The 25,345-nt window shown below is 49.8% G+C and overlaps 1 protein-coding gene across 1 annotated transcript in view; it reads left to right on the top strand.

Annotated features, from left to right (window-relative positions):
• The window catches only part of LOC138283654 (uncharacterized), a 223,433-nt gene that overhangs the window by 53,571 nt on the left and 144,517 nt on the right, over positions 1-25,345 (top strand). The window lies entirely within an intron of this gene.

Here is a 25,345-nt window from a genome sequence, read left to right on the forward strand (position 1 = left end):
GGGAGGAGACACGTAAGCTAGGCAGTATCCCAGCCTAAAACCTGCCTCTAAATGGGTGTCGCTAGCAGGGTTTAAGCTCTCTCCTCCAAACTCTAAATTGGTACCTACATGCTATGCTCAGTTTCCAGAAGGGTAAAGTTCATTTTCCATCCTTTCCACATCTATAATACCTATATCATTGGATTAAACCATAGTGACACAAGCTATTTACAAGCAGCAGTAAGTATTACACAAAAAGTGAAATAATAATGTGATGTATCCCGGACAAGTTTTGCAGTCACAAGCATTTATTTTGTAAAAAGAAAGTCAATATTTATTGACTTCATAAATTAAAACACAGAAGCTTCCTTTGCACACCAGGCCTGCTATATTAACACAAGGTCGGATGAAGCTGCTTCTGTACGGAAAGCCAGACTTAAGGAAACGTCATGGCAGAAGCAGACAGATCATGTCATTAATAGTAAATGAAGGAGATGATATTCACATCAGAGAAACACAGCGGGGTGGACAATTCCCGCTTAATTGTTTTTGAAAAATAAGGCTATGGCATTAGCAGTATTTGATTTGACTCAAGCACATCCATTTAGAGTCCACAGAGTGATCAGCGAGACATGATCAGTGAGAAATATTCTTAAACGACTCTTTGAGCGGACTACTTTTGATTGTTTCAGTTCTTTGCTTTTTCTGTCGTTATTTCCTCCTTATTTTGACTTTCATGCTAACAATGAGGCTTTACTTCACATGTCCCCATATTTTTCCCATCCACATTTTGGTGGCGGCATTCCGGCAGAGTTACCATAACAGCCATGTAGCTCAAACTAAATCTTTACAAGACAAAATTCTTCTTCCTTTTCCTAGCAAAGGTCGGATGTTGCCTAACAGGTGGCTACACCAACTCCAAGACATGGGCATTTGACCTACAATTATCCTCTCTGTGAAATTCCTCGGTGTCCAGATTGTCAATCTTTTACACCTTGACCTCCATGTTGGCCTGAAATGTAAGATTTTAATTTAAACTACTCTGCTATCAGAAGCACTTCCTGCCTAGGAAAAAAAGATCAGTCTATTGGGCCAAGCAATGGTGATTTTACAGCTCAGTTATGCAAACGCGCCACTAACTGGTATTAACAAGTCTCCCTAAACCATGTCTAGTTCCTCTCAAAGCAGCTCTCCATGCAGCAGCCTGCATGATCTCAAATACAAAAAGTTTCAACACGGCCCTTACTCATCAAAAGAAGATTAGAAATGCGCTGGGGCAGGAGCCCACTCCCTAAAACTAAAGGCTGGATCAAGGACATAATACATGTAATGTGACAATATGATGACTCAAGATACCACTGTCTTATCCAACACTCCCGGCCCAAGGATATTTGGTGTCCCTTGTGAGTCTATCTAGCGGCACAGAATACAGATTCCTGAGTGTATTCCTCTTCTCTTTAAATACCATCATTGTAGATCTGTGAACGAGGACACATGTATCAATCCTGAGGCTCAAATTTCTCGTATTTCAATTCTATACCCCTGTACACAATTGACTTCAATAAGTTGTGATGTCCATGCCAAGTCATGTATAACCGATATGTATAACTGAGATTATTATATGGTCATGTTCTGCTGTTATGGAAAACCATAAATAAAGTCATTAAAATGGTTCCATAGGCTGTATTACCCAAAAGTTTTTTTTAAAAAGTAACATTTGAGTGAATCACACCTGGACTGTAATCTATGGGGTGTTCTCTCACTTGTATGGGGTCGTGGCTGCTTGCAGGAGGAAGTCTGTCTCCCTTTGTAAAGGAGGTTGCTTGCTACCTGCATTGAAAGTAAGACTGGCTGCTTCAAACAGCCGCTCCATCTTTCCTGTGTCAACCCTCAACATTTTGAACAGGTGCAGCACCAGGGCTGAGACTGCCTGTTTGTGCGCATCAAAACGTTTTCGAATAGGTTGGCACCTGTGTCTAGAGCATAATTACTTTGACGGTGACAGGCCTGCTCCAAACAACGACCTTCTAGGTAAGGACAAGTGCTCATTATTTGGAAAATCAAAGACTCAACACAAACTTGTAGGTCCATGAGTGATAGCAAATGACTCCTGGGATATTAACATCGAATATAAGTTAAGTGAAAATGGTGTCATAACTAGCATATTCATTGATTCATCTTCTGTACAGTGCTCTAAGGGCCAGATGTAGGTAGCCTTTTGCGCCTCGCAAACAGCGAAAAACGCCGTTTGCGAGGCGCAAAAGGCCTCACGCGATACATAAACACATTTTGCGAGTCGGAACCGACTCGCAAAATGTGTTTCCGACTCGCAAATAGGAAGGGGTGTGCCCTTCCTATTTGTGACCGCATCGCGATGTAGAGTTGATTTGTGACCGTGAAAGCGGTCGCAAATCAACTCGCAGTTACCATCCACTTGAAGTGGATGGTAACTCATTCGCAAACGGGAAGGGGTCCCCATGGGACCCCTCCCCCTTTGTGAATGCAAACAAAAATATTTTTTCAGAGCAGGCAGTGGTCCTATGGACCACTGCCTACTCTGAAAAAAACCGAAACAAAAAGGTTTCGGTATTTTTTCAATTTGCAGCTCGTTTTCCTTTAAGGAAAACGGGCTGCAAAGAGAGAAAAAAAACCCTGCTTTATTGAAAAGCAGTCACGGACATGGTGGTCTGGTCTGCTGTCTCCAGCAGGCCACCATCCCCGTGAGTGCCTAGACTCGGTATGGGGTCGCAAACTGCGACCCACCTCATAAATATTTATGAGGTGGGTCTTTGCGACCCCATAGAGAGTCGCAGAAGGTGTCTGAGACACTTTTCTGCATTCCCTTTTGCGAGTTGCAAATTGCGAGTCGCTGGGACTCAGAATTTGCAAGTCGCAAAAGGGAACCTTCCTACATCTGGCCCTCAGTGACTTAGGGCCAGATGTAGGAAATTCCTGAATTGCGACTCGCAAATTGCGAGTCAGAGAGACTCGCAATTTGCGAGTCGTAATTCAGGATGCAGGATGGTGTCCCTGACACCGTCTGCGACTCGCAAGGGGGTCGCAAAGGCCAACCTCATTAATATTAATGAGGTGGGTCGCAATTTGCAGCCCCCTTGTGACTCGCAACACTCACAGGGATGGTGGCCTGCTGGAGACAGCAGACCACCATGTCTGTGACTGCTTTTAAATAAAGCAGTTTTTTTTTGTAATGCAGCCCGTTTTCCTCAAAGGAAAACGAGGTGCATTACAAAATGAAAAAATGAAACGTTTTTGTTTCATTTTTTCAGAGCAGGCAGTGGTCCATGGGGCCCCTTCCCCTTTGTGGATGACATGTTTTCCATGCCATTCACAAAGGGGAAGGGGTCCTATGGGGACCCCTCCCCTTTTGCGATTGGGTTACCACCATTGTGACACTGGTGGTAACTGAGATTGCTTTGCAACCGCATTCGCGGTCACAAAGCAATGCAGCATCGTGCTGCGACTCGCAATTAGGAAGGGGAACACCCCTTCCTAATTGCGACTCGCAGTCCCGTTTTGCGAGTCGGTAACCAGGTTACGGACTCGCAAAACGGGAATTGGACATCGCGATGTGGGTTTTGCACGTCACAAACAGCGAAATTCGCTGTTTGCGACGTGCAAAACCTTTCCTACATCTGGCCCTTAATCACTTGCTCCAGAGATTTGCAGAGATCCTGTGCTGACAGTGGAGAAGGTGTTCAGTGCAGGTACAGCACTGCCCTCTTCCTCCTGTCTTGCTCGGATCTGTGGGTGGACTCTGGGGTTAACCACTATGGAGGAGTAATGGGGGAACCATATCCACGGGCGTCCACAGATTTTTTTTGGGGGGTTGGGGGGTGGTCCGTGGCATCCTAGACTGTTTTTGGTAGGGGCCGTGGCCTGTCTTGTAAGCCTGCACACTAGGCTGTACCTAAATACGAGGGGGTGGTTGGGCAAGCCACCCTCTTGACCTCTTTTTGTGGACACCCACGGCCATATCTTACATTCAAAAACAGCGTTCAAAAGCCTGGCCTCCTATTAAAGGGCCCCTGCCACTGTTGAGGAACCTCCTCCAAAATTAAAAATTGACTTCCTGGCCTCCTACCACCCGCCTTCTGAAAACCTCCCTCTCCTTTACAAATCCAAATATAGAAAAATAGCAGGCCACCTGCCTCTCACCTACAACCTCCTCTGCATAAATCCTGTTAAAAATAAAACGCAACACGTTGGGAAGATTACAAGTCTACCATGCGTTTAATGCAAAGATGAGCAGCACAGCAAAATAATAAGTCACAATTGTCATTTCAGCTGACAACACCTCTATCTCAAAAAGCCAGTTGGATCATGTAATGCTAAAGGCGTATGTGATTTTGGACGGTTCTTCTACACTTTTTCCTCTCAATCTCATTCTAAGTGTATGGAGCATAAACATGTGGCAACAACAGTTACTTCAACAAAACTAATGTGCAGAAGGCAGGATCTTCTCATGGAGATATGTGCACAGCCCTGAAAGTAAGATAAAGACACATAAATATACTTCTGAAGTAACTCTTTTCCTAAAAGCACACTTCTGTTTGCCAACACAGAAACTGAAGCTATGCTTTACTAAGGGTTGTAAGAAATGTGCAGATGTACTAGCACAAAAAATGGCTTGTAGGCCTGGTGGAACCATGAAGCTTAGCATATATGTTAAAGCTAATGAACACTTCAAGTTATTATAAAAACAATATTCAGATTGGATTATTTAATATATTAGTGCACGTTGTGATAGGGAGTGTGCAAGTGAAATGTAATATGTGAGGCAATAGGAATACATGGTTATGTTTTCTCAACCCCAGGTCCTTTTCAAAAACAAGAAAGAAAAAAACCTCCTGCCTCCCACCACCGTTGCAAAAAGCCTAAACTGAAAAAACAATTGCTTGGCCTCCTGCCAGCCACCCTACCACCCTCTGCGCCACCCTGCACGCAGCCCAAAGCTCCGCTGAAAGTGGAGAGACGGCACTGCACTGACAGCAGCTCTGTGAGAGCCTCTTGTGTGTGTGGCTTCAGTTTCCTCTCTGTGTGGGTCTGCAGAGACCTTTGCTGACAGGGAAGAAGGTATCCAGCAGAAGGACAACACTGTCCGCTTCCCTCTGTCTCCCTTGGGTTTGTGGAGGCTTGGACAAGGTTGGAGAAGGCGGGTAAGGCGGAACACTGCCATTACACCATTACGCTCTGGTCGCTTATAACCCAGGTGGGAGGCCGAAACAAAGGCGACACGAGCGCTTGGCCTGAGTGACATCACAATACTGGTTAACCAGATTGGGTGACCACTGTTGTGACGGTACTGCAGTCAGCACCTGGATTGTGATCCAGTTATTCACATTGAAGGCTTCCTATGGAAGACATTTACAACAGTCCTTTAACTCCTCTTTCTCCGGCATTAGTGTGTTAGCTGCCTGTGTTGTCCCTGTCCCGTAGGTGTAATAGAATCATATGATGTTCCTTTTGCTACTGCCACCTGTCCTTTACTTATCCTTTGTGTTAAGGAAGGCGAGGCTTCTGCTGTCCATGTTGTAAGTTGTGAAGCTCGTTTAAAACTTTCCACTACACCAAAGCCAAGGGTTTGAACTACTGTTGCTGGTTTTAAGCCATAGTATGAAAGAAAGTGTACATCCTCAAAATATGTGAGTAGATTTTACTTATTGTTTTATGTGTGAAATAAGAAGTTTTTTAAATGGGTTCTCAACTTAGTAAAATGTGTACATTTTTTTAAAGCATATCCTTGGGTGATGTCATACATAACACCTTCGGACAATATTTTCATGTTGTTAAATGCAAATCTACAAGCCTCACAATGCAACATGTGGCCTGGTGCACCTTTTAAAGGTGTGCTTTGGCGCAAAACAGGGCTGTTCACCCTATATATAAGACAGCACAAGGGGCCACATTACATTAAGTACAATGGGGGTGCAATGTGGTGTGTGCCTGCATTCTGTGCCCACAGGGCAATTCGATATTACAGAAGGATCTGCAGATGCTTGGACGACCCCTTCTGTAATCCAGATAGTGCGGGCGCACATATATCATGGCCCTATGCAAATGAGCAAAATAAAACAAATAAGTAGTACAAAGTCAGTGCAGCCCTCGAGGGAGACCCTCACACGTTAGGAAATGGATCCCATGGGACCCCAGACATCTCCCTGTAGGCGGGTGCAGTCACTCACTGCACCCACCTGCAGGGGATCTCTGTCCCCTTTTGTAAAGCAGGATGGGCTGTCACCTGCTCTGTGAAAGGTCGATAGGCTATTCCATATAGCTGCTGCGCATTTCACTAATGTGCTATCCCTACAGGAGGCACAAGTTTATGGGTGCCCTGAGGGCATCGCATTATCTGCAATTAAGTGCACTGTCTGTTTCCTCCTTGCGCACCTAGTTAAAGGTGCACCGAGGTGCAAACAGGGACAGTGCACCCAATGTATAATAAAGCCTGGAGTGCATTTAACGTTTTTTTAATCTGGTTGCAGCTGCTTTTCAGTGGAGAAGAGATCGGAAGCCAGGAAGTCCCAGAGTGAGAAACCTATCAGTGTTAATAAACATCCTCCAAATGTAATTTTTGAATATCCTTCTTGCTTGAAGTTGGAAAACTCTGTCTGGTCCCTAATCACTCGGTTTAATAGGTACAGGACACAGTATTGTTGGAAGCTCTGAAGCTAACACTGTAAACGCCTAAGACTGGAGACGTGTCCCAAGCATATGAATGGATAAAAATGACATACTTGTGAATTATTAAGTGGAATGCATCTTTTAACCTGGCAACTGCACATTGCAGAGGCTATATATTATCCTGAAATTTGTCTTTTATAACCATACAGTATGTATATCTATTGCCGGTTATAACCTATCTGTGGGGTAAATTTGGACAGATCAGAACCACACATGGTGTTTGAGCCCTATCTGAGTATTTCTCTGAAACTTGTAATGAGAGCCTATGTCTGACCAGTGCAAAACATTGCGCTTAAAATGGCTGTACAGCTCTTGGTAATATCCTACCTGCTGTACTGCATATTTTTACACATTTTGGCCATCAGTGTGAGTTTATAGATCATTTGTAGTTTCTACCTGAATTGAAATGATGAATATTGCAAAACAAAAACTCACCTTAGATTAAACTCACCTTAGATTTTTTCCCAAGACACATTTCTCCAGTAATTAATTTGTAAATGAATAAGTGCCGGTGCTCCAGGCTCTGATCAGAAGCCTGCAGCAGGTGCAATTAAATATCACCGTACCGAGTAACAAGGCTGCTACTCTTCTGTCCACCTCAGGCCTCTTTAATCCACTATCAGACTCTACCTTACGCCTTTATCTCACTTTTGCAGATACCTGCTTTCTCCCTTTCTGATAGCTTTTCTGTCCTTCTCTTCCTCAATCTTTCCATTTTGTGTGGTTTTCCCTCTTATGTTATTGCTGAATGTCTGATGCAGACAAATAAGTGCCGGTCCCCAAAGATAAGTGCTGATGGCCCCCCACCAGCAACCACTGCATTTCTCCTGTAAAAAGGAGGCAAATTTATCCGAGATAGAAAGTCCTCAAGGTTTAGGGGAAAAATGTGGAAATCAGCATAAACACAATTTTCTTTGGTTGTTCCTGATTGTGAGGGCTGAAACTCAGAATACATGGGACATTTTGCTCCAGGATAATGCAAACCCTGCAGTATCTATTCTACAGTTCAGCTGAAATTCCCACTCCACGACACAACACTGTCTGACGCTCCACTCTACGCTACTCTACTCTATGCCCCTCCAGTCTACTTCATTGTACGACATGGCACTCTACTCTATGAAATGCCACTCAACTCTATGACACGCCATTCCACTGTACGACACGCCACTGTGCAACACTCCACGCCAGTCCCATCAACAACATGCCACTCCACTGTACAACATGCCACTCCATTCTTCAAAACGCCATTCCACTCTATGGCATGCAACTCCACTCTACAACCATTTTACGCCCCTCCCTTGTAAGACACTCTGAGACACGCCACTATGACACGCCATTCGCGGTTGCAAAACATTCACAGATGACAGCCAATAGAATGTTGGTGGTAACCCATTCGCAAATGGGAAGGGGTCAATAAGGGATGCCTACCCCTTTGAGAATGATTGGTTACATATTTTTTAAGAGCAGGCAGTCGCCGCAAGTGCCTTCCACGCTAAGCTGAAAAATGATAAAAACCTTTTACCACTTTAGGTGCAGTATTACAGTTTAGGATTGGTAAAACACCATCCAAGCCAACCTGGAATGAATAAAAGCAACCCCTGACATGTGTTTAGCTCTGATTAAAGCTCATGAGAGAAGTATAACTTTGTCCAGACACAAGGGAACAACCAGTATAAGTTAAAACAATGCCCATTCAGGCTTAGAGTACTGTATAAATGATACAAAAAACACAGAACCCTGGGTAGTTCTTAAGCTTTAGCTGGAGAGCAGTTCCTTTGGATGTGCAATACTACAACAACATCAACACTCCAAATCTACTCACCTCCAGTTCAAGCAGAGTTTAAAGCATAGGATAAGAACAGTACCATCCTCGCCGAGCTACAAACTGACAAAGTCATCCATGTTATGACACTGTAGTTAGGTGTTGAGATGTGATATAAACCAATGTTTAAATAAAAAAAATAAAAAATTCTCCAGTTCTAGCTTACTGCCCCCACTGCTTATGACCTCACATATTACATCACTTATGGAATGTTAAATGACATCATTGATGTCTTCTCAATATACATCATTAATGACATCACTGATGGCATCATCCAGCCATTGTGAAAATGTCCTATAGGGTTTGTGGACTTGAAATAATTCAACACACTACACCTGTTGCCAATTTTCTTTCATCGATAATGTGATAATTGACTCACCCTGTTACTACTTGCAGGACACATAGCATATCTGCTAAGTCACCCATATTTGGTTGATGCTACTCTAAGAGACTGGCTTAGTTTATCGTGTACACTTATGGTGTGGCATCCTATACTGAGTCCAGGCAACCGTTAGTGATAGTGAATAGGTGTTCAGATAGCAGACGCTCTCTATGGGTAGCTGAGGCAAGCAGCTAAAGCTTATACATGAGGAATGTAAAGCACTTGCATCCCTGAGAAGGCTGATGCTTTCTTGAGTCTTGGGCAGGGGTTAAGCTTTTACCTTTCCTACCTCTCTTCCTGGGAGCTGACCGGTCCATACTTTCAGGCTCCAGAGTCCTACTCCACCCTGTTTCCTGGCCTGTGCTCTTGTTGTCACAAAGACATTGGCAGGGATACCCAGCATTCCTGCAGTTCCACTTCAGTCCAGGTGAGGTCTCTAAATCGTTGCCCATCAGACAATCAACAGGAATGGAAGAGGACACCACAACTCTTTTAGGGCCAGTACCCCCCTCTCCCCAGGCTAAAGTTAACAACTGCCATGGGGTGGCACTTAGGGGGTCATTCCAACCCTGGCGGTCATCGACCGCCAGGGTGGATGACCACGGAAGCACCCTGGTGCTTCCCTGCCCATTCTGACCGTGGCGGTAAAGCCGCGGTCAGAAAAGGGGATCCGGCGGTTTCCCGCCGGATTTCCCCTGTCTGGGCTGAATCTCCATAGCGGCGCTGCAAGCAGCGCCGCCATGGAGATTCCGACCCCCTTCCCTCCACCCTGTTTCTGGCGGTTTTTACCGCCAGGAACAGGATGGTGGGAACGGGTGTCATGGGGCCCCTGGGGGCCCCTGCACTGCCCATGCCACTGGCATGGGCAGTGCAGGGGCCCCCTAACAGGGCCCTAGCATGATTTTCACTGTCTGCTTAGCAGACAGTGAAAATTGCGACGGGTGCAACTGCACCCGTCGCACCCCTGCAACACCGCCGGCTCCATTCGGAGCCGGCTTCTATGTTGCAGGGCCTTTCCCGCTGGGCCGGCGGGTGCTCCTTTGGCGGGCGCCTGCCGGCCCAGCGGGAAAGCCAGAATGGCCTCCGCAGTCAAAACTTAGGGGGTCAGTCCAACCCTGGCGGTCATCGACCGCCAGGGTGGATGACCACGGAAGCACCCTGGTGCTTCCCTGCCCATTCTGACCGCGGCGGTAAAGCCGCGGTCAGAAAAGGGGATCCGGCGGTTTCCCGCCGGATTTCCCCTGTCTGGGCTGAATCTCCATGGCGGCGCTGCAAGCAGCGCTGCCATGGAGATTCCGACCCCCTTCCCGCCACCCTGTTTCTGGCGGTTTTTACCGCCAGGAACAGGATGGTGGGAACGGGTGTTATGGGGCCCCTGGGGGCCCCTGCACTGCCCATGCCACTGGCATGGGCAGTGCAGGGGCCCCCTAACAGGGCCCTAGCATGATTTTCACTGTCTGCCTAGCAGACAGTGAAAATCGCGATGGGTGCAACTGTACCCGTCGCACCCCTGCAACACCGCCGGCTCCATTCGGAGCCGGCTTCTATGTTGCAGGGCCTTTCCCGCTGGGCCGGCGGGCGCTCCTTTGGCCAAATGGCGGTGACCGCATGGCGGGCGGCTACCGCCGCCCACCGCAGTCAGAATGACCGCCTTAGTGATGTTTTCTGCATTGGTAACTTGGCAACTGTGACCGGGGTCTCAGGGGACGCCAGTTTTTCAGTCACCATAGTGACACTGGCACCCAGGTCCCTGTAAGCTTCTGCCTCAATACCATTAATCGGGGGGGTGCCTGTATTTCCTCATATTATCAACCAATCAGCTTTTTGTAAAGCACAACTACTCACCCATAAGGGTCGCAAGGCTCTGTGGGTGGTTGGGTTCTTTTTCATTCAGTCGAAGAGCCAGGTCTTGAGGGCCTTCCTGAATTGAGGTAACAATGGTGACTGCCTGAGGTGAAGAGGCAAGATCTTCAAGCTTTTCACCGCAAGGTAAGTGAAGGATCTTCCTCCAGGCGAGGTCTTCAGTATGCACAGTGGCCAGTGCCAGTTGAGCCAAGCAGCGAAGTCTGGCGGGGGAGTAGGATGTGATGCAATGGTTGAGCTAGGTAGGTCCTAAGTCATCTAGAGCCTTGTATGCGTGGACAAGGAGTTTGAAGTTGAACCTTTTCTCGACGGGGAGCCAGTGGGGGTCTTTCAGGTGTATGGTGTATGGTGAGTGCTCACAGTGGAGGATGCTCAGGATGAGTCTTGCGGAGGCAATCTGGATGTGCTGTAGTTTCTTCATAGTCTTCTGGGTTGTGGTGCCGGCGTAGAGGGCATTGTCATAGTAGTGCCTGCTGGTGACCAAGGTGTGTGTTATGGTCTTGTGGCAGTCGTGTGGGATCCATGTGAAGCATTTCCAGAGGAATCGGAGTGTGTGGAATTAGGAGGATGCAACAGAATTGATCTGGGGGGTCATTGTGAGGGATGAGTCCAGGATGAAGCTGAGGTTGCATGCGTGGTGCTTTGGGGTGGGGGAGCATCGAGTGTCGCAGGCCACCACGAGTCATCCCAGGCGGATGTGGAGGGTCCCAGGACGAGGATCCCGGTCTTGTCTGAGTTGAGCTTGAGGCATCTCTCCTTCATCCAGACAGCGACAGGTTCCATCCCGTTGTGGACGTTTTTTTGGCAGTTGTGGGGTTTTTGGTCAGTAAAATTATCAGCTGGGTGTTGCGGGCATAGAAGACAATGTTCAGTCTGTGGCTTCTGACAATGGGCGCGAGTGGTGCCATGTAGATGTTGAGTGTGGACTTCAGGGAGGAGCCCTGGGGCACTCCATAGCTGATCTCTGAAGGTTCCGACAGGTAGGGTGGGAGTGTGACTGTCTGTGTTCTGCCGGTCAGGAAGGAGCATGTCCACTGTAGTGCCTTGCCGCGGATGCCAGCTGCGTGGCCTCTGGAGAAGAGGGTGTGGTGGGAGACTGTATTGAAAGTGGCCGGGATGTCCAGTAGGATGAGGGCTGCTATTTGGCCGCGATCACGGAGCGAACGGATGTCGCTTGTGGTGGTGGTGAAGGGTGGACTCCATGCTGTGGTTGTTCCTGAAGCCTGACTGGGAGATGTCCAGGATGTTGTTATTTTTTGTGTGTTTGTGGAGCTGTGCATTGACGGCCTTTTCAGTGACTTTGGCTGGGAATGGCAGCAGTGAGATGGGGCAGAAGTTCTTGAGATCCAGAGGGTTGGCCGTGGGGGTTTTCAGGAGCGGGCAGATTTTGCTGTTGCTGTGCTTTCAATCCTCGGGGAAGGTAGCTGTCTCTATGGGGCAGTTGAGAGAGTGGCAGAGCTTGGGTGCGATGGAGGTGTTGGCTTTGTTGAAAATGTGGTAGGGGCAGGTGTTTGTGGGGGCTCCAGAGTGGATGCTACTCATGATGGAGCAGATATCGTCCGTGGTGAGGCTGCCCCAGCGGTGTAGGATCTGCAGAGGTTCAGGGGATCCGGGCTGGGAGGTTGCAGGTGGGTTCAGAATGTTTTGGGGTCCGAAGCTATTATAGACGTCCTTGATTTTTCGGTCGAAGAAGGTGGCTAGTCTGCGGCAGAAGTCCTGGAATGACTGGATGTTTGAAGCTTCTGAATGGGGTTGGAGAATTCACTGACCACGGCGAAGAGCTCTTTGGTATGGTGTGTGGTGGCATTGATACGGTCCTGTAGGGTGGATTTCCTAGTGGATCTGATGAGGTGGTGGTGAGTGTTGATGTTGGGTTTGAAGGCCGCGAGGTCCTCCATGGCCTTGCTGTTCCTCCATTTTTTTAAAGACATCTGCAGGTGCACCTGGAGTCCTGGAGTGCAGGGGAGACCCTGCTGGCTTTCTTTGGGTTGTGTTTGCCTGAGGTTGTTTGGGGTGGCGCTAGGATGTTGACGCATTCGGAGATCCATTTGTGGAAGTTCCATGCCAAGGTGTTTGTGACTGTGGCGGTGGGAGGTGGTGATTTGCTGAGGATGCTGGTGAGTTGTTCCTCAGTGATCTGGTTCCATCCACTATGTGGGGAGCAGAGTGTGTGGATGTGGACGATGCAGATGAGGTTATTGAGAAGTGTATGCAGTGGTGGTCGGTCCAGTGTAGTGTGGAGGTTTTGCTTAAGATGATGTTGTTACTGGCAGAGAAGATGAGTTTGAGTGTGTGTCCAGCATTGTGTTTCCGTGAGGTGACCAGTTGCTTGAGACTGACGGTGGTGAGGTTCTCGTGCATGGCGGCAGTGTTGTTGTTGTTGCAGTTGTCGTTGTGCTAGTTGAGGTCGTCGAGGAGAAAGTAGTTTGTAGAGGTGAGTGTGTGGGGTTCTATTATGTTGACAATGAAGTTGCCGCAGGCTGGGCGGGGACGGTTGGCCTGTAGATGAGGGTGCCGTGGAAGGTGGAGTTTGGGTTGACGTGGATCTGGAAATGGAGGTGCTCCATGATGATATTAGGAGGCCAGGCAGCCAGAGTGAATTTCTGTGGCACTGGCATGCTGTTATTTCCCACTTCTATGCCCACTTACTATTCCCTCTGGCAATTCATTTTGCAGATGTCGGTGACCTCACTTTTGCTCCGCTCCTGGTGTGATCACTGCAGCCAGCTACAGGTCATTAATCTATGCTCATTTTCTGTACAGTTGAATTGCAATGTTTGTACCTGTTTAAATGAATACATACTTGAACAATTTGACATACTACAAACTTCTTTTTTTCCCCAGGGTGTTTATTGAAGTGCTAAAATATTGAGGGGCAAGTGCAAGGGGATGGGGTGATGATGGAGGAAAGTCTAGGGTATTGTTCCAGTCCGTTTGTAGCACAGGTGCATTGTCCAAGGGGACATAGGAAGGGGAGCAATGGCAGTTCAAGGTGGACAGGGTGACTGAGTGGGACACAGTGGTGACAATCAGGAGAGTCTCATTTCTTGGTGGGGGTCTTGGCAAGTGTCTCTGGCTTCTTCTGGATCGCAGGGAACGTCTGCAAGGTGGTTCTCCTTCTGCAGTGGGAGGGGTGCTGGTGGCCTGTTGGGCCTGTGGCAGGGCCTCCTGGCCACTAGCAGCAGCGGAGGTGGAAGGCTGTTCAGATATCTGGCTAGTGGCAGGGGCCCCCTATTGTGTGACTACCTCCCTCATAATATTGGCCATGTCTGCCAGCACCCCTGCTATGGAGGTGTTGATGGACTGCATGTCCTCCCTGATCCCCGAGTACTGTCCCTCCTGCAGCCGGCTCTTCTCCTGCACATTGTCCAGGATCTGGCCCATCTTGTCCTGGGAATGTTGATATGCTCCCAGGATCTCGGCAAGTGCCCCCTGGAGAGTTGGTTCCCTGGGCCTGTCCTCACCCTGGCGCACATCACAGTTTCCCTGTTGGCCTGTGCCTCTCACCTGAACTGTGTGCCCACTGCCACTGGCCCAGGTCCCTGATTGTCATGGGTTTGAGGTGGGCCCTGGGGTCCCTGGAGAGGTGGACACACTGCTGATTGACGTGTCCTGGGGACAGAGGTATGGGTACGCTGGGTGGGTGCTGTGGTGGTGTTTCCTGATGAGGGAGGCTCTGTGGTGGTGTGTGACTGGGCCTGGGTAACCGGCTGTCCAGAGGTCCCTAATGGGCCAGCTTGGTCATCCAGATCCTGAAGACCAGAGTTGCTGTCATCACTGTGGGCCTCTTCTGTTGGGGGACTGGATATTTCTGGCACCTCCTTTCCGGTGACATTGGCTGGGGTACCTTTGGGGATGTAAATGATGTGTTATGGTTTCTGTGTCTGACATATTGGGCATCTGTGGCTTGCCCTCTTTGGTTGTATTTGCCCTGGCAGCTTTCACTTGTGTACGTTGGTGTATGGTGGGATAGCTTATTTTCTATAGTGTGCATGTTTTAGTGATGAGTGTCCATGCAGGGCTGTGAGTGGTATCCATGCATTGGTAGAGCATGCAGGGCTTGGAATTAGGATGAATGAGATGTGATGGTGTGGTGTGTGGGAGGTAGTGGAGTGATGGGAGTGAGGGTGGGGGTATGTGATGGCATGCAGGTAGGGGGTAGTAGTAGTAGAGAGCTGACTTACCAGAGTCCAGTCCTCCTCCTACTCCCCCCAGTACCTTGGTATTCTTGCTGCAATGGAACGTACCTTCCCCGTAGGTCGTTCTACCTCTTCTCAATGTCATCCCTAGTTCTTGGGTGGTGTCCCACGGCAATGACCCTGACGACGATTCTCCGCCATAGCTCCATCTTCCTAGCTATTGATATCTGCTGCAGCTGTTGAATGTCTGCTGTTGTGATTCGTGGGTCATAATGTGGTGGGCGTTGTTCTGTTAGCGTAACAGTGTGGGTTGTGATACCACCAGTTTATCACTGACCTTTGGGCTGGCGGATTTGTGTATGCGGCTGAATACTGCCGGATTGGTGTATGTGTGTCATAATATGGTGAATTGATATCCGCCGCGGCAGCGGTAAGTTGGCGGCAGTCAACGTGGCGGTAAGTGGGATTTACCGCCAATGTCATAATGAGGGGCTAAGTCTCTAAACTTTTAAAAGGCTTGAAGGAAGGGCTATGCTAGACCCCTGACTACCCAGGCAAAAGTTTAGGATTTCATGCAGCTACTAGTGTAGTATGTAAATAATAGTTAGTAGTGATCTTTCTGATGGAAAGTCACTGCTGACCAAGTGGTAAAGCAATGCAAGTGTCTTATTCACCGCTGCACCACCAATGTAGGAGGCTGGCTCGGTTTATGGTGTACATCTATAGTGTGGCACCCTATACTGAGTCCAGGCAACTCTTAGTGATAATGAATAGGTGTCCAGATAGCAGAAGCTTTCTAGTGGTACCTGAGGCGAGCAGCTAAAGCTTATCAAGGAGGAATTTAAAGCACTTGCAAGACCACAGTAGTCAGACAGTAACTCACTCACAAGAAAGAACCAAAAAACATAAAAGATACTTTATTACCGCACTACTACTAAAAATGACATTGGTCTATCTCCCTCTGGAGATATTACACACAATATATACACCAGAAATAGCATAGAAATATACAGGGCACTAGAGGAAGGTCAAACCATATACTAAAAAAAGTGGATTGTGAAATATTGACACCAGCCAAGGTAAGTGTGGTAGTTAGCTAAGGGCTTGGTGCAGTTAGGAACACCAGAGGTAAGTACAGTATGTGACAGCAGCAACCAGGAGCAAGCAGTACTTAATTTGTAAATAAAAATTTGCCGGTGCCCAAAGCCCTCCTCTTAAACAAACAGCTGCTGCAATTAAATGTGGGAACTCAGAATACTGAGACAGCCACTCACTGCCCCTTCAGCTCACTCTTGCAGCTTTCTGCTTTCTCCCTTTGTGACCCTTTTCCGTCTTTCTCTTCCTCTGTCTTTCCCATATGTGTCTTTTGCTCACAGTAAATGCTTGAGGCAGAAAAATAAGTGCTGGCCCTAAAAAAATAAGTGCTGGTGCTCCGCACTGGAAACAACAAACACAAATTAAACACTGGGAGTAAGGTAGTTACCAAGGTAGGTGCTTGTCCCGTAGGCTAACACAGAGTGCAGTGGTTGGAGTTTGTGGAATTTAGGACCCTTCCCAGTGGACCACGAGGAAACCAGCAGGCAAGAGAATGGATGGAGACTGCCCATACCCCAGGATTCCCAGAAGACAGGAGTACCTACAGCAAGAACCCAGAAGCATAGGGGAGAAGGGACTCTCTCCGAAGACTGTGGATGCCTCAGATTGTCCAGCTGCTGTCACGACCTGTGGACTGGGCCAGTGGAACCATGGGACAGATTCCGGTCGTGGAGGACCTGCAAAGGAAGGGGACAGTGGGGGTCATTCTGAGCTTGGCGGGCGGCGGGAGCCGCCGCCAAGCGGGAACCGCCAGAATACCGCTGCGCGGTCAAAAGACCGCCGCGGTTATTCTGAGTTTCCCGCTGGGCTGGCGGGCGACCGCCAGAAGGCCGCCCGCCAGCCCAGCGGGAAACCCCCTTCCATGAGGATGCCGGCTCCGAATGGAGCCGGCGGAGTGGAAGGGGTGCGACGGGTGCAGTTGCACCCGTCGCGATTTTCAGTGTCTGCTTGGCAGACACTGAAAATCTTGGTGGGGCCCTGTTAGGGGGCCCCTGCAGTGCCCATGCCAGTGGCATGGGCACTGCAGGGGCCCCCAGGTGCCCCGCGACACCCATTACCGCCAGCCAGGTTCTTGCGGTCAAAACCGCCAGAGCCAGTCTGGCGGTAAGGGGGTCGGAATCCCCATGGAGGATTCCCCAGGGCAGCGGGAAACCGGCGGGACACCGCCGGTTTTCCCTTTCTGACCGCGGCTGTACCGCCGCAGTCAGAATGCCCATGGATGCACCGCCAGCCTGTTGGCGGTGCATCCGTGGTCGTTGGCCCTGGCGGTAGTCTACCGCCAGGGTCAGAATGACCCCCAGAGTCTGTTACCCTTGAAGGTGCTCAGGTGGTGCAGGTGGCAATGTCCACCCTCCGGAAGATCAAGTTCCTGCAAGTCAGTAGCAGAGGAAGTTCAGCTGCGGGGTCAAGGAGCTGCAGAAGATCCCAGGAGTCACCTACGAGCTGTCCCTCGATGGTCGCTGGATTGCAGGAGGGTTAGTGACCAGCTAGGTCACCAACAAGCACTGGCAAGTGCAAATAGGTCTTGCAGAAGAATTTGCAAAGTTCTGGGGACCAGCAAGGTCGAGGAGACTCCACCCAGGAGGGGAAGTCAGAGCTGGCCCTCTGCACACAGGAAGGCCAACAGAAGTTGATGGAGCCCACAGGCACTGGACACAGGGTGTCACAAGGAATCCTAACCAGCCCAGCAAAACAGAAGTCCCACATCACAGGAGTTGCAGAGCAGGAGCCCATCTTCAGTTTGCAGAGTGCTGGAGGCCGGGTTTCTTGGAAACTGAAGATCTCCAAGAGGAAGAGTCATCAAGCCTTGGCAAGTGCAAGAGTCATGGTACACAGGAGTGGCAGTCCAGTGGCAAGAGCAGGGGCCCTCAGTCTCCCAACTTGAATAGAAGACAAGCCGAACCCAGAAGAGACCACAAACTCACCGCCTGTGTTGCAGGATCGTCAGATGCCCTTGGGCAGCAGACCCCACCAGCCTGTCGACGTCTTGAGGTGCCTGCGGATGCAGGGGAGTGACACCTTCACTCCAGGGGAGATTCTTTTGTGCTTTCTAGTGCAAACAGAGCCCTTTTGACCCTGGAGGCTGCATAGCCTTGAATGTTGCAGAATTCTTGCAGGATACGGAGAAACAATGTTGCAGAGGGAGCCTTCCCACCAGAAGCAGACTTGTTTGGTTCCAACGAAGACCAGCAGAGTTTCCAGAGGCCAGGAGCAGAAGCTGTCTTGCATAGAGTTCCTTGAAGAGTCTTGCTTGATGAATCTGAGGACCCACCCTTAAGTAACCCTAAAAGGAGGTTGGTCTCTCTTTGCAGTGACCCACCTATCAGTGGGGGTCAGGGATGTCATCTACCTGGCCAAACTAGTCAGATGCTCCCAGGGGCCTCTGCACATCTTATTTCCAATAAGGCAAAATCAAGAGGTCACCTGGCAGAATTCTATGCACCTCCCAAAGGGAGGAGCTGGACAGTCACTCTCCTGTCCTTTGTGTGGTTTTGTGCCAGAACAGGAACCGGGGGTTCCCGAACTGGTGCAAACCGTATTATACAAGCAGGGCCCCAAATGTGCCCTTCAAAGCAGTCTGGTGGCGGTCAGAGGCCACCCACCCAGCCATTAGACACCTAATACACAGGGAGAGGTGGTCACACCTCTCCCTTGCAGGAAATCCTTTGTTCTGCTCCTCTGGCCTGAGTCTGGCTCACCAGCAGGAGGGCAGAACAGTGTCTGGGGTCAGCAGCAGCTCAGGCTGGCAGTTAGACTTTTAAGGCTGCGCAGGTAGAACTGGGGGATCCCATAGGGAAACCCCCAGTACATGGGTATCATGCAGCTAACACTGATATCAAACATGCCTAGGTTCAGAGTAGCCATTATGTAGTTGGACCACTCATGTTGACCAGTGTCCACTACATATATTAAGATGGCTTCCCTGCACTTACAGAGTTCAGGAATTGGCCTGTGGTCTGTAGGGGTGCCATGAACGGTACCCTCACTCTTAGAGACATGCACCCTGCCCTTGGGCTGAAAGGCCTTCCAGAGGGGTGACGTATAATGTCTAAGTGCAGTGGTTAGGTTTGGCAGTGAAAGGTGTGTGCACCCTTTCATGCAGGCTGCAATGGCAGGCGTCCAGTCACAGTTTGCATGGGTTCCGATGGGTGGCATATTACATGCTGCAGCCCATGGGCCTCTTTTTAGTACTTTTATACAACCACCTAACAAGCAAAATTCCTCCACAGACTTTAATGGGTTAAATATTTTTAAAACTTGAACACACTTCAATAAAAGAGTTTGTACTCTAGTCACTTTATGGGGGTTACTGTTACCCTCTTAAAGACATCACATGTAACTCAAATTTAAGTAAAGAGGTTGACAAGTATGCTTTTGCTACTTAGAAGACACCTTCTGCCAGGCTTTAAGGACAACCCTCTATAGTTAGTAAAATACATTACACACATTCTTAAGATAAGCACAGTGGTCTACAACATTATAACCATGCTCACAACCCCATTGTGATTTAAACCAACTCTAAGTGGGACACCCCTACATTCTACATTATTCAAAAACTGTGGTGCTTCGAAATCTTCAGTGAGTCTACCTTCACACTTCATAAACGCCCATGCCACCTAAAGCCTGGCTATAGCACTCTATTACAACTGTTTAACACATGTACAGATATTTGCTGGTGGATAACCTTTTGTCAGCAGAAGCTTTGGGCCTTCTCACATATTTTGTTTACATCAGAGCTCCTTCAAGGCCACCCCAAGCTCCTCCTTAAATGTTAGCATAATGCACCAAATCACAAAAAACACGTTTCTGAGTGAAGTTCTAACTTTCCACCAAATGTGGTGTAATTTCATTCAGCTGTATTTTCTTTAATGGAGAGCAGTTTCCTATGGGAACTAACATGGGAAATCAATCTTTTGGGATCCCCTTTTTCCCTGGCGTGACAGATTGGTGTGAAACGTTCCATGAAGGAGCAGAGGAGGATGAACTTTTTTGGAACGTTTCATGCAGATTTGTGCAGTGATTAGTGGTACAAAAATGTTCTTCCTATGGAAATTCTGACATAACTATAACTACACATATTTATTTATTGGTTTATTTAAGTGAGTACAGGTAGATGTTGATGAATTTCGGTAGATCAGCATAACTGATGCAAACAAGTTTAAAAAAAAGTTCCACACTATTTTTTGCAGTGCTATTTTCAGTGTCAGATTTTTCTGCAGCAACTTTTTCAAACTCAGAAAACGTTCTTACACTTTTCAGGGAATAAATGTCAACTGCTACCGACTACACATGTGCCCTTCTGGCCCAGCATGTTTTAGAAAATGCATATTCCTACCTGGATTTTTTCTTTAAACAGAAATGTATCTTCAAATACAGACATATGTGTGAAACTTTAAACATCTGTAAGGTCAAATACAATTTGTGTGCACAAATATGGGAAGATTTCGTAGGAACTTCATAGATAAATAATTTAAGGAATAGGTATTTTTGTGACTCTCTTGAAAACTACATCTTACACACATGCATAGACATAAGCTTTGTCATGCTGTCATTTGCTCTTTATTTTATTTTTTTGTAAATTGGGCCCTGCTTGCCTAGCATGTACAAATTGATGGTATCCAGTTACTGTACATTTTGAGACAGAGGTGGCAGTGGAATTCTTGATTAGAGGAAGCAGTTTTAAGGTTAACTTTCAAAAGTACTCAGCGAGGAGTCAGACCACAGGTCTACAGACAAGGGAAGTTTGAGTCGAGTGCATAGGTGCCAAGAGACAAAATTATTTGAATGATAAAGTAGTGGGCTACTGGAAGAGTGAAATTCAAGTTGTATCAGTGTGCAGGGCTGGATTGGCCCTTTGTCCACTCTGATGTTTTTCCATGTTAGAAATAGGGTCTGTAGTTGGCAGTGGTTTGCACCCTTTCCAAGTAGGGACCCTCACTCTAGTCGGGTAAGGGAGTCACAAAGCTAAGATAACCCCTGCTCACCCTCTTGGTAGCTTGGCACGAGCAGTCAGGCTTATCTCAGAGGCAATGTGTAAGGAATTTGTACACACACACACACAGTAACACAGTGAATACACCACAAAAGTAGTCCACACCAGTTTAGAGAAATAGCCAATATTTATCTGAGTAAAACAAGACAAAAACAACAAAAATCCAACATACACAAGTAAAGATATGAATTTTCAAAGACTAAGGGGGTCATTACAACCCTGGCGGTCGGTGCTAAAGCGGCGGTAAAACCGCCAACAGACCGGCGGGAAAAGAAATGGAATCACGACCGTGGCGGAAACCACCAACAAAGACAGCCACTTTAACACTCCGACCGCCACGGCGGTACAAACAAACATCGCGGCGGTCACCGCCAACAGACAGGCGGGAGTCAAAGTACCGCCCACAGTATCACAACAGTCCAATCCGCCACCTTTTCCGGGGCGGATCCACCGCTGATAAAAACACGGCGGAAACAGCCATTTCGAAGGGAAAACGCTCACCTCTACACAACCCACGAGGAACGAGGACACCATGGAGCCGGAACTCCAAATCCTCCCAGCTATAGTCTTCCTGCTCCTCTACCAGGAGCACGTACGCCGGCGCAGAAGACAACGGTGAGTACTGCACCTACGATACAGGGAAGGGGGGAGGGAAAAAACAGTGACACACACACGCAACACCCCCACCCCCACCCTCACCCACTACAACACACACACTAATACATATCTATACATCACAGTTACACCCCCAGATCCCCTGGAAGAATGCAAAGACAAAAGGAAATGACTGTAACCATTGAAATATATTGAAATACAGCAATCAAAAATATATACACACTAAAAACTATTATATACACCAAATTCACAAGTCCAGGCATTGTACCAGGCATTGTCCGTGGACCACTGGGCCCAAAAAACATGGGCAAAGCCCACACCGGATACATGACCTCAACGGAGAGAACACTGCAGGGGCATCAGATAGCAAAACTACAGGCACCTCAGGGGGAAGGGAAGGGGGGGCACCTCAGCCGGATGAGTGCACCACGCCAGATCCACGAGGGGGCTCCATGCCCACTGTTCCATCCTGGGGAGTGCAAAGCCACAGTCTGTCAGTCTCTACAGTGGGTGGGTTTCCCACTGTTCCATTCTGGGGAGTGCAAAGCCACAGTCTCTCAAGTCTCTACAGTGGGTGGGTTTCCCACTGTTCCATCCTGGGAGTGCAAAGCCACAGTCTCTCAAGTCTCTACAGTGGGTGGGTTTCCCACTGTTCCATCCTGGGGAGTGCAAAGCCACAGTCTCTCAAGTGGATAACAGTCTCCACTGGTTCTGGAGGGTGCCTGTTGGCCAGAGTGCTTCTTCCTGTGCAGGAATGAGGTAGTGGATGCATGTCTCCACTGGTTCTGGGGGGGGGCCTGGTGCCCAGAGTGCATCGTGCAGCCCTGTCCGACACAGATGCAGCCCTGCCCCTGCCGCTCATGGGCCAGCGGTGCGTGAGATGGCGGTCCCCTGTTCAGCGGTGCTTGGGATAGCCGTGCCCTGTTCAGCGGTGCTTGAGATGGCGGTCCCCTGTTCAGCGGTGCTTGGGATAGCGGTGCCCTGTTCAGCGGTGCATGAGATGGCGGTCCCCTGTTCAGCGGTGCTTGGGATAGCTGTGCCCTGTTCAGCGGTGCTTGAGATGGCGGTCCCTTGTTCAGCGGTGCTGCCCATGCCGGGGTGCTCATGTGCCATCTGGCTTGGGCCTGGCGGGCCCTCCTGCCCACCTGTCCTGTGGGTGCCGGGGCCCTCCTGGGCAGCTGTGCTGGGGCTTTTGATGGCCTCCTGGTCAGCTGGGATGGGGCTTGCGGGGCCCTCCTGGCCACCTGGGCTGATGGCGGTGTTGTCGGGCGTGCTGCCCTTCCCAGCCTTTCCTGCTCTCCTGTGGCCCTTCCCCACCTTGGCCGGTGTCCCAGCTGCCTCGACACTCCCGCCGGGAGCCCTGGTAGAGGTTTTTGTCCCTGGTGTCTTTACCCTCTGCCGCCGTGCACTGTCAATTTTTGGATGTTTCTGAGGGGGAGGAGGGCTGGCTGTGCTGTGGCTCCGTACCAGACTGGCTGCCCTGGTGGGCGGTGCACTCCAGTGTCCATGTACGACATGCACCACCGGGCCCGGGGATGTAGTGGCTGAGGTGCTAGTTCTGGGCCTATGACATGGACGGGGTTGGGGAGTTGAGGGAAAGAGGTTAAGTTTGGATAGGAAAACTTTTTGGGGAGCAGTGGGACGGGTAGGTGTAGTGGGTATGGGAGTGGAGGAAGAGGTTGTGGTTGTAGGAGTTGTAAGTGGGGTGGCTTTGGGTGCAGGTGCCTGGGCTGTAGGCTGTCGTGAGGTGGATGGCTGTTGGGTGGGTGGCTGCCTGCGTCTGTGTATCTTGGGAGGGGGCGGCACAGACACACTGGGAGAGGACACAGGGGACGTGTAAATGGCAGTGGGGGTGGTGAGTGCACGTGGGCGGGGTGTTCTGGTGTGTGTGCTGCTGAGGGACGTAGTGGCTGAAGATGCTGTGCATGCAGGTGTGAGTGGAGACAAGACTGGCAGGGAGGAGGGAGACGTGGAGGAGGGGGACACAGTGGAGGCAGTGGATGTTGGTATGTCTGTATGTGGATGTTGCTTGTGTGACTGCCTGTGGGATGTGTGGTGCTTATGTCTGCGTGAGCTGCCCTTGGGTGTTGAGGTGTGTGCAGGCTGGTCTGATGGTGTGCTTGGGATAGGCAGAGGTACAGGGGATTGGGTCTGGGTGGAGGAAGTTGGAGGGGGGAGGCTAGACACAGGGACAATGGCTGCCATCAGTGCTGAGGCCAGAGATTGCAGGGTTCGATGAAGGGCAGCCTGACCAGAATGAATGCCTTCCAGGTATGCATTAGTTTGGTGCACTTCCCTTTCTACACCCTGGATGGCATTCAAAATGGTAGACTGCCCAACAGTGAGGGACCTGAGGAGGTCAATGGCCTCCTCACTGAGGGCAGCAGGGGTGACTAGGGCAGGGCCTGAGGTGCCTGGGGCGAAGGAGATGCCCACCTTCCTGGGTGAGCGGGCACAGGGCAAACGCTGAGGGGCTGCTGGGAGGGCGGTGCTGGTGCGGGGGGTGGCGGCTGTACCTGTTGTTGCGGGGGCAGAGATGTTGCCACCACCACAAGGGAGCTCCCATCAGAGGACGACTCCGATCCACTAATGTCCGCTCGTGTCCCCGCCGTGGAGCTCCCCTCGCCCTCCGTCCCACTGGCGATTTCAGAGTCGGTAGTGTGGCCCTCCATGGCCATGTAGGATGCAGCTCCCTCGTGCTCCGGTGCCACTGCTCCTCCGCCTGATGATGCTAATGCACACATGAACAGGAAGACCACAAAAAGGGGGGGGGGGGAACAGAAGAAAGACATGTTGAGTGCATGCATTCCCGCTACCGTTGGCGGACAGCACAGACACAGAAGCCCCCTGCACTACGCCGCGCACTTGGGGTCTACTTTGCAATCCCTGGGACATGGCCTACAAGGCTATGGACGACATCTGCACACATAGGTGACACAGGGCCATGAATAGCTGTACTTGGCACCCTACAGAGGTGGGGAGCGGGGGCACAGGGCCGTGCCTTACGGAGGGGCCTCGCCTACGGAACTCGCCCTGGCCTAGGGATACCCACAGCCCTCCTCCCCCACCCAGACACCTCCACAGTGCGCAAAGTTAGCAGAATGTGAGAGTACTCACCCCCTTGTGTCTGCTGTGATGCCCTCACGCGCCCATCCAACTCGGGGTAGGCCACCGCCAGGATCCAGAACATCAGGGGGGTCAAGGTCCGACGGGCACCCCTCCCACGTTGGGAGGCCATCCCCAGCTGAGCCTCCGCCATCTTCCTGCTCCAGCGGCGAATGTCCTCCCATCTCTTCCGGCAGTGGGTGCCCCGTCTGTTGTGGACCCCCAGGGTCTGGACGTCCTTGGCGATGGCACGCCAAATATCCGTCTTCTGGTGGGCGCTGACCTATATGAAATGTACAGGGGGAGAAGAAAAGTAATAACCTTCTGCACCATCAATGTGAGTGGCCCCCCATCCCTACCCTTGCCATGTGGCACATGCACTCACCGTTGTTTCAAGCATGCCTCAATCTCTCCCCCCCCCATCTTTCATCCACCCCACTCAACACAGGCATAGCCCATACAGCATGCTCCCAGTATATTTACCTGTTTGTCTGGTGGACAGTAGAGTAGCGCGTACTGGGGGAGGACCCCATCCACAAGCTTCTCCAACTCCTCCGATGTGAAGGCAGGGGCCCTTTCCCCAGTCGCATGAGCCATTGTCCCTTCCAGACCGAGGTCACAGCAGCACTTGCAGTGTAGGTCCTCTCCTC

This window comes from Pleurodeles waltl, chromosome 3_1 (genome assembly GCF_031143425.1).
Source record: "Pleurodeles waltl isolate 20211129_DDA chromosome 3_1, aPleWal1.hap1.20221129, whole genome shotgun sequence".
NCBI lineage: Eukaryota > Metazoa > Chordata > Amphibia > Caudata > Salamandridae > Pleurodeles > Pleurodeles waltl.